Below are 17,973 nucleotides of genomic sequence, written 5' to 3' on the forward strand. Positions count from 1 at the left end.
AACTCATCTGGGCTAGGAAGTAAATACTGGTTAATGGCTTCTGGTTAATGCCAGGAGCTTCTAATGCCTTACGTGAAGGACACCGTGGATGGCAAAGATTTCAAGCAGTAAGCCGGGCCAGCAAGGGCAATATCCTTGTGCAAATGAACTTCATAGTTCTCTAACTCACACTACTTAAGTGACCTAATTTACGGTTGCCAGATAAAATACAGGATGTCCAAGTAAATTTGATTTTCAGATGAATAAGTTTTTTTTTAGTATAAGTATGTCCCCAATATTGCATTGGATGTACTTACGCCAACAATTTTACATCGTTTCTTCTAAATTCAAATCTCCTGGGCTTTTTTTTTTTTTTTTAAGATTTTTCATGTGCTTGTGTGGGGGGAGGGGCAGAGAGAGAGAATCCCAAGCAGGTTCCACACTCAGTGCTGAGCTTCACGAGAGGTTCGATCCCACAACCCTGGGATGACAACCTAAGCCAAAATCAAGAGTGGAACGTTGAACCAACTGAGCCACCCAGGCACCCCTTCCTGGGTTTTTATTTGCTGTATGTGTCAACCCCAGCTTACCTGTAAGACCTGGCCTGCTGAGAATTCCCATCACAACAGTGCAACTGGGCATTTGCTTGCTTGTGACACTTGGTTGTGACTGATTGTATAGCACCTGACACTGTGCCGGAGGGGTGAGAGGTGGTGAGGAAGGAAGAGTGGCTGTGGGAGAAGGACACACGTAGCACCCAGCCCATCATGAGAGTGGTCTTAGTCACGTGTGCATGACCTAAAAGTAATGGCACCTGGCCTTCTTAGAAAATATAGCTAGTGCTATTTGCCTCTCGCCCCCAGCTCCTCCCCCTCGCAGCCATCTGCTATGCTATTCTCCCTTTTGAAAAAGGAGCCACTCTCGAGGCTCCTGGGTGGCTCTGTCGGTAAAGCGTCGGACTGCGGTTCAGGTCATGATCGCAAGGTCCGTGGGTTCGAGCCTGCATGGGGCTCTACACTGACAGCCTGGAGCCAGCTTCGAATCCTGTGTGGGTGGGTATGTGTGTGTCTGCCCCTACCCTGCTCTTGCCCTGACTCTCTCTCAAAAATAAACATTAGAAAAAAATTTTTTTAAGAAAAAGGAACAAGTTTTCGCACGTGCCAAGCCTTGCATTTTCTGAGGGTGATCTGGGCCTCGGCAGGCATGTTGTGAGCAAACAGCAAGGCGGGCTGGAGGGGCGTGGTCAGGCTCTTGCACTGACCGGGCTGCCCAAATGTAATCAAAGGCCAGGCGCAGACCCCAGGGGTACCAGTGGGGAGAGTTCCATGGCCAAAAATATTAGGGTAGTGAAGTGGAGAATGTTTACAAGCCTAATTAGCAATTTGCACAACTGCAGTGTTAAAACTTCTGCTAGTGTCAGGCAGCTTCGTGGACTGACTATGGAAGCCGAGCCGGACCCAAGGTGGGGGTGTGGGGAGAGCTAGTATCTTGCTAGTTGGCCAAGTCCAGTGGCTGAGGCGCCTACTGAGAAGTTCAGCCTGAGAAAGCGACCAAATGAGAGCACGAACACTGGATGGACTCATTTCCCGGACAACAATAGAAGCTAAGGAATGTACTCTCTGGAAGTTAAGTTTTTGAGCAGTAATAATAATGACGTAACAGTGATGAAAATAATAAAAGCAAACCTTTAAAGCATACATTTCCCCAAACACACACACTGAGTGTGTTGAACAAAGAAAGCTAGTCTAAAATCTTTCATTTCAGAGATGAAAAGACAAAGGCCCAGAGAGGGGAAGTGACTTACTTAAGGTCACACAGCAGGTCAGCAGCTGTCTCCTCACACCCAATCCACTGCTGCCTCCGCTATCCAAGGATGCTTTTCTGGAAGATTCTAAACCAGTTCAGTTTTTCTCCTCTACATTCTTTTTTTTTTTTTTCTCCTGATCCATTTAGTTTAGGTGCACTTTGCTTTTACTGAGGTAAGAACACTTAACATGGGATCTACCCTCTTAAAAAATTTGAAGTGCACAATACAGTATTGTTAACTACAGGCACAGTGTTGGACAGCAGATCTCTAGAACTTACTCATATAACTTCACACTTTTGAACAGCAACTTCCCGTGTCCCCTTCTCTCCAGCCCCTGGCAACCACCCTTCTCTGTTTCTGTGAGTTTGACTCTTTTCATCTCTTATATAAAGTGGGATCACACAGTTTTCGTTCTTCTGAGACTGGCTAATCTCACTTGGTGCAATGTCCTACAGGTTCATCCATGCTGTCACATATGGCAGAATTTCCTTGTTTGTCAAGGCTGAATACTATTCCATTTTAAGAACGTAACACATTTTGTTTATCCATTCGTCTGTCAATGGACATTTCGGTTGTTTCCATATCTTGGCTATTGTGAATAATGCTGCAGGAACATGGGCGTGCAGCTCTCCCTTCAAGATCCTGCCTTCAGTTTGTCTGGATATATACCCACAAGTGGGATGACCAAGTCATGTGGTAGTTCCATTTTTAATTTCTTGAACCTCTGTTCTGTTTTCCATAACATCTGGACCATTTTGAATTTCTACCAACAGTGTATGAGGGTCCCGATTGCTCCACATCCTCAAGAGCGATTATCTTTTGGGTTTTTCCGTTGTTGTTGTTGTTTTTAAATAATAAGCATCCTCAAGTTATGAGCTGATATCACATTGTGGTGTGGATTTGCATTTTCCTGAGGATTAGTGATAGTGAGCATCATTTCATCTACCTGTCGGGCATTTGTATATTCTTTGGAGAAATATCTATTCAAGTCCTCTGCCCATTTTTTAATCGGGTTATTTGGTTGCTTAATTATTGAGTTGCAGGAGTTCCTTGTATATGCTGAATATTGGCCTCTTATCGGATATATGGTTTGCAAATATTTTTTCCCCTTCTGTAGATTGTCTTCTCGATCTGTGGATTGTTTCCTTTGCTGTATACAAGCTTTTGTAGTTGGATGTAGTCCCACTTACCTATTTTTTACTTGTGATTTTGGTGTCATATCCAAGACATCATTGCTTAGGATTTACAGACTCGGTGTAATCCCTATCCATCCCTATTTTTTTCAGAAATAGAAAATACTCCTAAAATTCATATGGAACTACAAAGGACTCCAGATAGTCAAAGCAATCTTGAGCAAGAAGAACAAAGCTGGAGGCATCACACTTCCTGATTTCAAAACATATTACAAAGCTATAGTCAGTAAAACCAGTATGGTACTGGCATAAAAACAAACATATCAACCAACAGAACAGAATAAAGAGCCCAGAAACGAACTCATGCATGTGTAGTCAACTGATCTTTGCCAAGGGTGTCAAGAACACACAATGGGGAAAGGAGAGTTTCTTCAACAAATGATGTTGAGACAACTAGATATCCACGTGCAAAAGACTGAAATTGGATCCTTATCTTATACCATACATATAAACCAACTCCAAATGGATCAAAGATTTAAACAGAATGGGCGCCTAGGTGGCTCTGTTGGTTAAGTGTCCGATTCTTGATTTTGGCTCAGGTCATGATATCAGGGTTCATGAGATCAAGCCCCACATCGGGCTCTGTGCTAACGGTGCAGAGCTCACTTGGGATTCTCTCTCTCCCTCTTTCTCTGCCGCTCTCTCTGTCTCTCAAAATAAATAAATAAACATAAGAAAAAGATTTAAACATAAGATCCCAAACTGTGAATCTCCTAGAAGAAAACATAAAGAAAAAGCTTCACGACATTGGTCTAAGCAATGATTTCTCCTCTACATTCTTGCTCTTCTAGTGCATTTTTTTTTTACTTCCAGAACCTTCTGGTTCCATGCTTTTGAAGTTCACTTGGAAAACATTCACTCTGTTCCCTTTCCCCACCACCTACTCCTCTACCTTAGGATCACTTTTCTATCCACGCCACAAACTCCCATAGCTAGGTGATGATTTTCTGAATGTTGCATTCTTTAATTGACAGGGACACTTCTGGTTAGGTAGGTTAAGTGTCCGACTTCGGCTCAGGTCATGATCTCACGGTTCGTGAGTTCGAGCCCTGCGTTGGGCTCTCTGGTGTCAGCGCAGCGCCCGCTTTAGATCCTCTGCCTCCCTCTCCCTCTGCCTTTCTCTCTCAAAAATAAACATTTTTAAAAGATTTTAAAAAATAAATATAACTTAAAATGAAATGAAATTTAACATGCAGTTCCTCAGCCCCATCAGGCACTTTTCAAGTGCTCAAAAGCCACATGCAGGCAGTGGCTACCATATTGAACAGCACAAGTCAAGAACATGTCCCTCACTGCAGAAAGTTCTGTTGGACAGCACTTCTCTAGAGACTAAACTTTGAACTCCTCAGCCCGGAATTTCAAGTGTTCTTCCATCTGGCTCCTACCAACTTTTTAGCACAAAGGCCGAAATTGAGGAGGAAGAAATGAGGCTGGAGAAGGGAGCAGGGGCCTGAGGACGAAGGGCCTGTGGTACCACACTACGGAAGGGAGATCTCGCCCTGTAGAACATGGTGGGTTTCTTCCTGAGAAGGGACCGAGCCAGTGCAGGTTGAGACGTGAATCAAACTCACCTCTCTCAGGAAGTCTGAGTGAACGACCAGAGGGGTCTGAAGATCATGCCCCCCTGATGACTGGCCGCTCCCCTCAGTGACAGCAAGGGTTCCAATGCTTACAAAACAGAGAAAGTTCTCACATTCAAAATGGAGTGAAGGACCCGTGCTCAAATCACAGCTCCGCTACTTAATTAGCTGTGTCATATTGGGCACTGCCACTTAACATCATCGAGCATCTGTTTGCCTCTCTGTAAACAGAGCCCGTGATACCTACTCTCCAGACACGTGTGACAATCAAGTAAGATAATGAGGACAGTGAGCTGATGGTCTGGAGTAGGACCTGGACTTCAAACTCCCCCCTTGTGTGATTCTAGGGAGTACCTAGGGTTGAAAATCGTTAAACTACATGCCCTCTGAGGTCCCTTCCAGCTTCGAGGTTCAAGCCCACAGGAAGAAAGATCAGAAGTCAGTTTGGACAAAATACTTACCTGGGTCCCCACAGCAGGCTGCGGGCCTCGCGAGCAGTCAGTGCGGCAGCCATCGCGGACAGCCCGGAGTTGCACATTGAGCAGCCTCCTTGATGAGAGAGCAGGGCCGGTGTTGGCTTCTTGGCAGAGTCCCTCTCCACCAAGTGACAGATGCACCCATACCCTCCAGCCCGGGACTGTAATACCGTGTGTTTTCATTGTCATTATAGAGTCATTAACCGGTCATTCTAGAGTGGCAATGGATTTAGAGTTTGGATGTCGGTTCAAAGGCTTCTCCTATCACATAAAATTGCTTTATTTTAAGGAAATAGAAGTTTCAAAGCAGCGGGCAGGGGAGGTGGGGGGGATGGGTGAAACGCATGAAGGGGATTAAGAGTCCGCTCATCCTGACGGGCACTGAGTGATGTATGAAATTGTCGGCTCGCCACACTGTACACCCGAAGCGAATGTAACGCCGTATGGTAACTCTATGGGAATAAAAAGAAAAACTTCATCAAAAAGGTACTTTTTAGAGCAGAAAAAAATATATAACACTGTACATTAACTATACTGGAATTCAAATTAAAAAAGGAAACAGCAGGCAGATGGGAGTGCAGAGGGATGCAAGGTGAAGAGGGCTGAGAAGAGCTGGCAGAGGGAGAGGGAGATGGGAGGGAAGATTCTAACTAATGCAGAGAGCATCCTGTTGTGTCCCAGTAGAATAGCAGAGCAAAGGCTCATTTCCCAGCACTTCAATGCTCCAAAGACCTCTCTGTTAGCCAGCCCTTCTGCACATCAACAGAACACATGGAAGCTTGCCGTTTCACCTCGTAGCTCAGGAACCCTTCAAGGCCTTGAAGCACCTCCTTAAATTACCAGAGAAAGATAAAACCGATGCTCAACCTGATGCGATATTATTAGTTATATTTTGCTTTATATCCACTCATTGAAAATCAGAAATCCCTAAAGGGTGACGAGGGACGTACTTTATTAAGCCCGAATATTTGATGAATCGAGGCACCCCATTCCCGATGACATAAAACAAAATGTGCAGGACGGTGGGTGTTTGTAGGTCCATCCAACCAGAGGAGAAGAATCAAATAGAGATCGGTAGCTCTCACTTCACAAATGGGTGTCGTAGTTCCAAAAAGGGCTTCCGGGGCAAACCAGTCATCAGTATGTCAATTATCAATCACAGCCATACTCCTGAGTCAATCTTGAAAAGATACCCCAAGGTTTTGGACACCAAGCCCAAATACAGATGCTTCTTCTTTCCGTTATATTCTCACCTGATTTCTTGTTCAACTGTTGCCCATAAACAGTACAGAAAACGTTTCATCTTTGTGGTGCTTTAGGGTTGGGCTATCGGACCAGTTCTATGGCAGAAAGCCAAATTAAATAACTCACTTTTTTATTATTACCAATAAGGAAGCTGAGGATTAATCAAAATTCGCAGGGAATGGACTCTTCTAATTAACAGAATCTTCTGATAAATTGTTGAGCTAAAATTAGAAGAATATTGAGATGACCCATTTAGTTTGGTCTATTTTGGGCAAATTTTCTAAAATGTCTGGTTTCGTGTCTCTGCCTTAAAAGTACCATTGAATCTTTGGTGTTTGAGGCTCATGCAGGGCTTTGGGGTTTTCAATCATGCGTTGTTGATGTCCAGGGGGAGAAATGAAGATACATATAGCAACAACATAGATTGAACTCAGGACACAACTTTGGTGGCATCCCCGGTTTTAGAGGCCTCTGTCTCTTACATCAAAGGCATAGGGAGAGGTCAATGCTGTGACAATACTTTCAACCCGTCCATACATTTCGATGTCTAGATCTTATTTGATCCTTATTGTACTCTTGGGAGGCAGATTCCTCACTTTATAAACTGAGGCCTGCAGATGCTAAGGGCTTGCCCAAGGCTGAGATCATACCAAGCATCTGGAGTCTCAGTCTCGTGTCCTTTCAGGAGAAAGCCCACTGCGATACCCATGGTGATTCTCATTTCCCTATATTTGTGCTCACTTCCTCCCAAGCAGGCCACACGGGCTCAGCTAATCCCGCCGCAGTTAGAGAAACATCTGAGTGTGTGCCCAACTTTTGTAGCTCTCAGAATAGCTTAGGTGAAAGTCATGGCTAATGTAATAGCTGCTGCCATGATAATAGTGTCCTTAAGCACCCCAGTTGAGAGCTATTTATTTTGCATAATATGATCTTGGCATACTAAACGCTCATTTGCATCCTTGTGTTGAGGACACTTTCCTTGTCTGTGGCATCACTGTCTGGGGGGATGAATTTTTTTCAGAAAGGTTTTGGTGTTTCCAAAGATACACTGCTGGACTTCTGAGTGGCCAGAGAATGCTAATGTTGGACACAAAGGGAGAATGTGTGATCTGAGATTTCTTGCATGTCTTGTAAGTAATAAAAGTAAATCATCGCCTTTGATCTTTATAGTAATCTTACGAAGTTGGTAGAGCAGGTGTCATGGTCCCATTTTGCAGAAGTGGTCCTGAAGTTCAGCTTGGTTGCTATGGTAACCTAAACCTGGCTACACAAATCTTTCCCCTGTGGTGCTTATCAAAGCTCACTTTTCATCAGAATGCCCCAGAAGTTTGTTACAAATACAGCTTTCCCAGTTCCATCCCAGACTTACTGAACGAGAGTTTCCAGGATATATATATATATATATATATATATATATATAGTATGTGTATATTATATACTATATTATTACATATAGTATATATTATATATTACTATATGTATATAATATACATATATATAATATATATATTTGCCTGCCCTATCAACTTCATGAGATTATTAAGATCAGCTGATATCATTTTAATTTTGTTACTGAAAATGAAGGAATTAAGATACTACAGAATGGCAGCTGCCTAGAGCAACAATCTCGTGATCACACACTGGTGATCAGCACCATACCCCCCTTTAGAGGTGGGGTAGCAGTGGGGACATACAAGATGCAAGAGACTCAGACTCTTGCCTTCGGGAGTTTAGAAGGTAGTTTGTTGCTAAGTCAATGAATTCTTAATTTCTAGCATGCATCAGAATCATCTGAAGGGCTTTTTTAAACACGAATTCCTGGGTCCCAGCCCCAGAGTTTCAGCCTCAATAGGTAGAGAGGCAGAAGCCAAGAATCTGCATTCTTAACTAGCTCCCAGGTGATGTTGATGCTGCTGGTCCCAGGGCCACGTTTTAGAACCACTAGCCTAGTCGTCATGTTAAATTTCATGGCAGTCTTAGGGTCTAAAAGAGATATTTCAGGGGTGCCTGGGTGGCTCAGTTAAGTGGCCACCTTTGGCTCAAGTCATGATGTCATGGTTCCTGGGTTCGAGTCCCACAGCCAGCTCTGCACTGACGGCACGGGTCCTGCTTTGGATCCTCTGTCTCCCTCCCTGTGCGCACGCATGCGCTCTCTCGCTCTCTCTCTCTCTCTCTCTTAAAAATAAATATTGAAAAATAAATAAAAGAGATATTTTGGAATATATGTGTAAAAGAAAATTAAAACAAAACAAGACAAAATTACCTGTCGTGTTCTATTGCCTTTTCAGTGTCCTCCTCTTTCCCTTTCCCTGACCACACAATGTTTTGCATCCTGGCACCTCAGTCGCAGAAAGAAATCTTTCTGACCTCTGAAAAACAATGCCATTTGCCTACCACAAATGCACTGGCTAGCACCATTTCTAATGGAAACATTTGCTTCCTTCCCAGATGAACAGTAGCAGAATCACCTGGGGGTATTTATTAACAATGAAAATGCAGGCCGCCTGGGTGGCTCGGTCAGTTAAGCACCTGACTTCAGCTCAGGTCATGATCTTGTGGTTCCTGAGTTCGAGCCCCACTTCAGGCTCTCTACTGTCAGCACAGAGCCCGCTTCAGATCCTCTGTCCCCTTCTCTTTCCGCCCCTCTCCTGTTTGTGCTCTGTCTCTCTCAAAATAAATGAATAAATTAAAAAGAAAGAAAGAAAGAAAATGATGGGACTCACTGTAGACCTAGTGGATCAGAATTTCCAGAAGTGAGACAGAAAAGTGGGTGCATCAGGTACTTACGTGCTTCAGGTTATTGGTGTTTCTGGTACACACTAAAATGGGAGAACTCCTAGAAAAAGGATTTACTGAATGTTAGGTTTAGCCAGGGACCCTAAGGAAAGTCTCATTTCTCTTAATGGACCACCACTTCCCCTTTCCTGGACCTACATGTCCCACAGGAAACCTCATGACACTAAGAGAGACACTAGGCTCCTCCCTCCTTCCCCCTTCCACATGACCCGCCCCCACAAACAGTATGAATCCATTTGCCTAGAACACCTCTCAGGTTGCTTAAAGCACACACACCTAAGTCCCTGACAAATTCCACCCAGTGAAAAAAAAAGATTTGGTTTTTTTAAGATGCTTTTATTTTATTTTATGTTTATACCTTCTCTCTCTTTAAATTTTTATCTCCCCTGCTTCTTTATGACACATTCTGGAGATGTTTCAAAGCTATTTATATTGCATACTGACTTTAGTCTTTTTAATGTTCTGAGAAATGCCATAGCTTATATTGGAATGATGCACTAAGATACAAGAGAGAAGGCGGGGAGGGGGAGAACTGGTGAGGAGAATAACTGAGAGCAGCATTGATTAGAAAGATAGTCAGACATAAGGGCGGGAAGTCTCCTTCCACGGCACTGAAATACTGTCAGTTCATTACCTGGCACTCTCCTCTTCCTATCTTTCAAGAGTGGGGAAGACTCTAGAAGTTTGAGGATGAAATGCAATCCTTTCACTGTAAGTCTGCCAGTGTTTTTGCTTTGGGGTTCATTGTTGAGTTAGAACAAGTATATAGTTTATGTCTCCTGGCTAGTCACTGTATAACTTTTGTTTATTTTCATTATGGGCTTCTCAGTACAATTCCACATGCAGTGGATTAACTAATGAAGGTCAGAAAACACCACGGGGCGTACGTTGCTAGAACACAGAGACATAGAACCAAATAAGCGAGCCTTCTGGTCTTCTGTGGGGGAGGGGGTGCCCACCACGTGCAATTCATCAATGCTCAGCTTTAATGAGCTTCTAAATTCTGTTTCTCTTGCTTCCTCTCTTCAAGGGTGTGTGTGTGTAAGAGAGGCTATGCCTGAAAACAGCGTGCTCGCGGGGCGCCTGGGTGGCTCAGTCAGTTGGGCATCCGAGTCTTTTTTTTTTTTATGTTTATTATTTTTGAGAGAGAGACAGAGTGTAAGTGGGGGAGGGGCATAGCGAGAGAGGGAGACACAGAATCTGAAGCAGGCTCCAGGCTCCGAGCTGTCAGCACAGAGCCCGATGCGGGGCTTGAACTCGTGAACTGCAAGATCGTGACCTGAGCCGAAGTCAGGTGTTTGACTGAGCCACCCAGGCGCCCTGTGGGCATCCGACTCTTGATTTCAGCTCAGGTCATGATCTCGCCGTTCGTGGGATCGAGCCCCGAGTCGGGCTCTGCTCGGACTGTGTGGAACCTGCCTGGGATTCTCTCTCTCCCTGTGTCTCTGCCCCTCCCCCACGCATGCGCATGTACTCTCTCTGTCTCCCTCAAAATAAATAAATAAAAGTTTTAAAAATGTGTTTGCATTAGACATCATAATCATGTTCTCAATTTATACAGCACAGTAACTTTTACAGTTCTGCAGAGGATCATATCCAGTGCTCTTTTTTTGCATTACTTTCCAGAATCATGCAAATGTTACTGACAACTAAATAAAATCTGTGAAAGGAACAAAAAGTCATCCCCACGAAACTTCCAAATAGAGCCAGACCTTTGGAAGGTGATTGCTTCCAACACGCGGTGGATGGACACCCAGAATCTTTCTTTGGCTACAAATGTGTCCTTTGATGTCCCTGCCACACCTGTCAACCCAGTGGTTGGAATAGAAGGAGCAACCCTTTGAGGCTAACAGATTGGAGAACTCTGTCATGAGTTAAAGCTGTAACATACAGGCATTTGTTCAGTTAGCTATTACGTCACAAGGCCCTGAGGAAGTAGGACACAGGACAGGTTCAGCTTCGGTTTTGTTGGTGGTGGTGGTGGATGGAGGTCAGGAAAGGCCCGAAGCTGGGGAGCTGGGCACGCTGGCGTAGCAGCCTGACTTGGGCGAAGCGTTCTAGTGAGGCGCACTGAATAGCCAGGAGCTCACGTTAAGGTCCCACGAGCCTGGCGACAGGGAGATCCGTATCTATTAGGATCACAGTAGGCTGCAAGTAACCAAATCCTGACTCTTGGCAGTTTGAACACATAGGGCTTTCCACAACGTGTAACGGAAACCAACAAGTAGGTAGTTGTAGGCATTGCTTCCGCCGTTCACGAATGCCGTCAGAGACCTAAGTCCTTCCCTTCGGTTTCACCGTCCTTAGCATGTTGCCTTTCACCTTCATGGTTGTTACCTCATGGTCACAAGATGGCTGTGACATCAGTGCTCCCGAGAGGCAGGAAGATGAAGAAAGAGCGGTACAAATCACATCCATCACCTTTTATCAGGAAAACAAAACCTTTGCCAGTTTCCCCAATAGGCTCCCATTTAAGTCTCCTTGGCTGGCACTATCTTACGCGCCCCACCCACTCGACACCAGTTGCAAGGGAGACTAGGAAAGAGAGTATTTAGCTGGGCACGCTGCCACCTTAAACAAAACCGGGATTATGTTAGCAAAGAAGAGGGAAATTGATCTTGGGTAGACAACAAACAGTGCCTGCCAAAGACCAAAGGGGAGCTTTGGCCACTCATTCAGTTCAGCTAATACTCACCGGGCACCTACTGGGTGCCAACCACTGTGCCATGTGCTTTGACATCTGGCTTTTGCCTCAGGCTATCCAGAATTCAAAGAATGAAGCTTCTTCACTGGGGTAAATGACCAAAACTAGCGTCTAGCTGTGTGTCAGCTTTTATTTTGTTCCCGACCACCAAGCTGCCCTGAGCTTTGAGAACGTAGTTTCATCTAATCTTTCAGACACTTTGGGGGCAGAGATTCAAACATCAGCTCACCCGCCCCAGAGATGGACCTTCACAAACAAAGGCCTTTGAATTTTAGCTATCAGGGTCATTTTTTAAAACCGTGCATCAGAGTTATTTTATGCATGCAAATCCCTTTCTGCTTTTTAATTGGATTTGTGCCTGGATGTACTGCAAATTGCTTTTGAGGCCGGGCTGCGGAATAGATTCCAGCTACGGACAGCAGTACAATGGCACGGGCGTCCTAGGTGCCAGCTCGCCTCTCCACCTGTATTCCCAGACAACCTCCAGTCTCATTCTAGGCTGCTGACTGGTCGGTACAGAGGACTTCTTATAACCCGAACGTGAGCTTCGAAGACCTCTGCCCCTCAAAAGAGAAAAGGCAAGACGGCCAGGAGCCCCAGAGGGGTTTCTACTGAGGGTTTCTTCCTGGGGATTCTCTCTCCAAGGAGAGATGAATGAGTGGCTCTCCGGAAAGGAAGGATCTTCGCTACTTTGATGCGGCTGGGGCCGGCCACAGAACCCCTGTAGTTTGAAACCCAAGTTCAGTGACATTTTGTTTTTAGGAAGAGCAGAATGGAAGAGGACTTTGGGGAAGTCTGGGAGTGGCCAGTAGGGCCACACTGTTGAGACTCTTCAAAATTAACCTTTCTGCAGGCTTGGCAAAACTACCCACGCAATGTGAATAAGAAGAAACTTCTTGCCCGCAGATTTTTTTTTCCTTGGCCTGTCAGAGTGAAAGTCCCATTGATGTTGTTTCTTGGGGGCCTTCTGATGACCAGTGCATTGCATTCCCAGAGAAGGATAACACGTTCTGTGGTACTGCTTTATCTGGTCGGACCATTGTCACGCAGTTGACATCAGTGCCCTTTAGGTATGGTGCAAAAAATGGGCAGTTTTTTCTGTTTTTGTTTTTGTTTTTGTTTGGGTGGATAGGAAAGGGAAGGTTTGTAGTTTATCTAGGCAGAACTAAGTGAGGTGTCCCAGGAGGAAGTCCAGAATAGACGAGGAAGAACAGGTGGCCACTGGACTCTGGAGAAACGAACTGGAAAGTGGCAGTGTCTTCTAGATACTCAGAGACAGTAGCTGATAAATCTTAATCATCAAAGATTGCATGAAGAAATTTAAGGGGGGGATAAGGCTGATGGAAGGGCAGAACATCAGTGGATTAAACGCAAGGGTTCCTTCCTACTCCGTGCCATCTGGCACATCCCCGGTACTTGTGCTTACCCGTACCTGATATGAAACGCTGCCCACCACAACATCGTCACAGATCAGAGGCATTGGAACCGGTGGGTGGGAAGGGTGATAATAGCTTGCAGACTAGGGCAAGTCGAATAGGTATGGAAGGGACCTAGGAAGGAGAATAAAAGAAGCACTCAACCGCAGAAGCAGAAGGGAGAAGGGAAAACACAGGAAGAAGAGACGCCGCATATTAAAATAACAGCAACAAGGGCGCCTGGGGGGCTCAATCGGTTAAGCATCCAACTCTTGGTTTCGGCTCAGGTCACGAGCTCACAGCTTCATGAGTTCAAGCCCTCGTCGGGATCCAAGCTGACAGTGTGGAGCCTGCTTAGGATTCTCTCTCCCTCTCTCTCTGCCCCTCCCCCGCTCACGCTCTCTCTTTCTAAGTAAATAGAGGTGACAATAATAATCACATTAGCTAACACTTGGGCAAGGCCTACTATGTGCCAAGCTCTGTTGGAAGCACCTCACACGCATGAACTCCTTTAATTTTCATAGTAATCCTGTGAAGTAAATGTATTATTATTAGCCCATTTTACAGACTAAGAAACTGAGGTACAGAGTTTATGTCAAAATTGGATATCTGTAAAGTAGGGACAAGCAATGAAGAACCTGCGTCCTGACATCGTTCGATCTCTAAACTTTTCAGTTACTTAAGCCAATAATGCCTTCTTTAAAGTAGTTTCAGTCAGGTTTCTGCCCCTTGCACCCCAAAGAGACCTTACTAACAATTGACGAAACAATAACATCTGTTGGCTGCACATCGTGGACAAGGCACTGGGGTAAGGGCTTCATATACGTTATTTTATTTAATCCCGACAACCCAATGGGTTAATAATACTGTTAATATTACCCCTATTTTGACAATTTCAAAACTGAGCACAGAGACCTTAAATAACTTACCCAGTGTTGCGCAGCTAATAAGTAGCAGAGCTGAGAAATAAATCCCTACAGTCTGATTCTAGACTCTGTGCTCGTAAGCTCTGGTGGGCAAATAGACACAGAGAAGAAGAGAATGTCACCTCTCAGCAGTGAACAGCAGAAACCGAAGGCAGCCACATTCCAAGTGTTCCCTTTAATGAGTAACCTGATAAAGTTAGAGCCACCTGCTCATATTTCCAAGAAATCAGCTGTGACACGGGTGAACATCTGTTTGGAGGCTCCTTAATCTTGGGAAACTGTTATTTCTGATGCCTTTCAGCCTTGACTCTCCAGTGAGGAGTAACTTAGCACTAACAGAAGAGAGTTCGGGGATCTCCTGTGCCCAAGACACTTCCTTCCAAACAGGAAAAGGAAGAGGCTGCGTTGAAGGCATCTTTCTGGGTGGCTATGGCTGGGAATACTTTCTCGAACAGGAGACCAAGTAGCATCAGACCCTGGGAAGCACCAGACTAATAAGATTCGCGAAGCCAGCACCAATTGAGCAAAGCCGAGTTCTGCTCTTACATGCCTGCAGCCTCTCCCTGTGATGGAGCTTGGCATCATCCTTATGGCTTTCACTCAGTCCCCGTGGGCATTCTTTCTTCTCCAAGGGCCCTACAAACAAATGAGTTGCTGTAGCTTCACTGCCAAAGAAGGAATTGCGTGTATGTTTTTCGTGTTGATGTTGTTTGATGTTTAAGGTACACACAAGCCTGTCTTCTGAGAATAAACATTGGCCGAAAAATGATAGCCTATTCAACTGGCATTCAAACAGTTAAAGATTATGAATGGCTTTCATTGTTTTTATAACTATTAGGAGGCTCCCTTGATAATTCCCAGTTGATTTATATCTTGGTCTCTATTTCTGCATAGCCACCATAAAAAAATGCTATGTTAAATAATTTCATATTAAAAACAAAACCGGAACTTAATCTTCACTTAAGAGGCAAACAATAATTTTTATCAGCCTTTGCAAATGGGCCTTGCTGCCCATTCATTAAATGTCTATAAATGTTTGCTAGTTCTTAGAGGTTGAATGATTAAAAGGATAGGAGAGACATGAATTTTAAAAAATCAATCACTGTTTGTAGCTCTATTCCCAAATATATCCTGCATGGCACAGTAGATCTTCTCCATGAGACTGGTTAATAACAAGCATTCTGCATATTTTATAATTATGTGCACTGCCAGCAGAGTGTAGTCGGATTTATTGTACATCCGAGTCCCCGGAATCAGAGTCGTGCCTCACAGCACCTATCATAACAAATGGCATGGAGGGGTTCTTTATATCACAGGATGCTGAGTTGGATATTTAAATAGCATACCCAGGAAGTGTTCTGAGTTATGGTTACCTTGCAAGAAGGGGCACCACCCAAAGTACACCATGATTTAAGTGTCATGGCCCATAGCTGGAGCCAAACGCTCACTGAGTCAGAATGAGGATCTATAAGAAAGCGAATGAATAATTGCTCCAATAAAACCCAAGTCGACTGGGAGCAGATTGATCAGAAACATTTATTAGTTCTGATTGGGGTTTTGGCACACTCCGATTTGTAGACGTAAGAAGCAAATGACACAAAGATACACGCAAGGCTCAGAGTACAATTGTTTTCAATGAAGGACATATTTGGTGGAAGCGTGAGAGGGGGTCCCATCTCCTGAACCTCTTTTCTGTCTCCATCCTTAAAGTTTTTGGAATGTGTCACTAAAATAAATGATATGTGGGAAGAGAGTCTGGCTTTGTCTGGCGGAAAAGGTATTCTGTGAGTGGAACAGTATTTCTCCACTCCCACTTAGAATGAAGGGAGAATGATCTTTGGTTTTCCATGATATATTTGGGGAGTTTGGGGAACAAGTTTTGATTTAATGTGTGCAGAATAATTGCAAATGCTACCTTGACTTTTTATATTACTTTTGCTTGTCAACCTGCTGTTCTCAGATAATGTTTTTGGATCTGACTGCTAAGACTGGTACGCTTCACTCTATTTGGGCAGGCTTTGGAGAAGTGGGGCGACTTATGCAAAGTCCCACAACTAGACCAACAGAAGAGAGGGACTAGATTGCAGGTCTCCCGACTTCCGGCCCAATGTTCTTACTACTGAACTATGCTATCTATAGCCTACGCTTCCCCTAGTTCATTTACTTTGAGAAAAGTATGTAAACGAATGGCCAGGATGTTGTTTTCTTACCCCGTTGCTCATGAATCAAACTGGTTGACCTCCCCCCCCCCCCTGCCCCGCCGTTACCAGCACCCATTTAAAAACCTATGTCTCCTGCTACTATTCAAGAGGCTGAAATATCAAGATCATCTAACTGGGACTTGAGATAAATTACACCATGTTCCCTCAGAAATTACTTTGACACAAATAATTGCTCCAATAATAAACAGTGGAAAATACAGTGTTAAGTACGATCAGCAAATCTAAATGGCCTTAATCGGCATTACTAATTTTTGCACACAAATAAATAATTATACTACTTTCCTTCCAGACTTCAATTTAAACGTGCAAAGTCCACTTAGTCCACTGAAGCAGAAAGCGGAAGCCTTTACCAAAGTTGACAGCCCACATGGTAACGTGTAGCCTACTATACATACCTTAAACCCATCTTTATACTGTCCATGGTAACGATTAGCACAAAGCTTTACATGTAGTAGGGTTTTCACGAGAGCTTGTTAAACGAACAGCTGCTCGTGACCGGTCTCGAATTTCCATATTACTGTTTATTCCATGAGAGTAAAATGCCTGATTTCACCTTATGTTGTGATATCTAAGTCCTTATGTAGCTTAGTTTATTAAAGGGATCCAAGCCTGCCTCTCCCAAAACATACCAATTACGGAAAAGACCCTAAGATGCCGTCCCCTATAACCTTGCTGCTTAAAGTGTGGTTCATGGACCAGAAGCATCAGCATCCCCTGGGAGCTTGTCCAAAATGCAGACTCTCAGGCCCCACGGCAGACCCCTGGAATCAGAATCCACATTCCCGAGATCCCCATGTGATTCACGCACACATGAGAGTTTGGGAAGCACTGTGCTGTGGGAACAGTTATTCCTGTCACCAGGCACCGATAGTCACCCTGCAGACTCCAGTCCACAAACACGCTGTGAGCCCCTGTGGGTCTGTTAGGTACTGTAGAAAATACAGAAAAGGAAAAGACATGGGTTTTTTTTGTTTTTTTTTTTTACCTAGGACAACATATAATCTAGTCCTAAATTGTATGCTTTATGCTGCAATAACGCAACCATAAGGAAGATCAGGCGGGTTGGGTTATCCAGGAAAGGCTTTGTAGAAACGGAGTTATTCACAGGCTACCAGTCGGTGTCTGGGGAAGTAGCGAAAACCGGTAACCATAGCTAATGTTTACCAAGTGCTTCCGTTTGTCAAGGCCCTAGGTTTCAGTTTTTAATATATTATGCCATTTACTCCTCACATTAACTCAATGAGCCAGGTATAGTGTAGTGGCTAAGTGTGCCAGCTCTGGAATCAGATGGTCTGGGTTTAATCCTGTCTTCACTATTTACTAGCTGTGTGATAATGTAGAAGATATTTAAACTCTCAGTGCCTCAGTTTCCTCCTCTATAAAATGGAAATAATGGCACCTACCTCAGGGGACAGCTACCCGTGAGAATTAAAGGGGTTGAAATGGATGAACACTGAGAACAATGTCCAGCACATAATAGCCATCATGTGATATCATGACCTGAGCCGAAACCAAGAGACAGATGCTCAACCGACTGAGCCACCCAGATGCCCCCAGAGCCCACACTCTTAAATCTGTTACATAACTTAAAATGTGCCTGAGGTTGGAGAAGGAGAAGACAATTCTAAAT

At 44.3% G+C, this 17,973-nt stretch overlaps 1 protein-coding gene and 1 long non-coding RNA gene across 10 annotated transcripts in view; one reads left to right on the forward strand and one right to left on the reverse strand.

Annotated features, from left to right (window-relative positions):
- The window catches only part of GRIA3 (glutamate ionotropic receptor AMPA type subunit 3), a 268,497-nt gene that overhangs the window by 94,455 nt on the left and 156,069 nt on the right, over positions 1–17,973 (forward strand). The window lies entirely within an intron of this gene.
- The window catches only part of LOC131502940 (uncharacterized), a 160,530-nt gene continuing 147,854 nt past the window's right edge, over positions 5,298–17,973 (reverse strand). For 2 of the 3 annotated variants that reach the window (XR_009257264.1, XR_009257266.1), the window contains exon 4: positions 5,298–5,487. This is a non-coding gene — a long non-coding RNA (uncharacterized LOC131502940). Of the gene's footprint in view, positions 5,488–13,212; positions 13,331–17,973 lie in introns of all 3 variants that reach the window. The other variant, XR_009257265.1, reaches the window with a different exon arrangement.

This window comes from Neofelis nebulosa, chromosome X (assembly GCF_028018385.1).
Source record: "Neofelis nebulosa isolate mNeoNeb1 chromosome X, mNeoNeb1.pri, whole genome shotgun sequence".
Taxonomy (NCBI): Eukaryota; Metazoa; Chordata; class Mammalia; order Carnivora; family Felidae; genus Neofelis; species Neofelis nebulosa.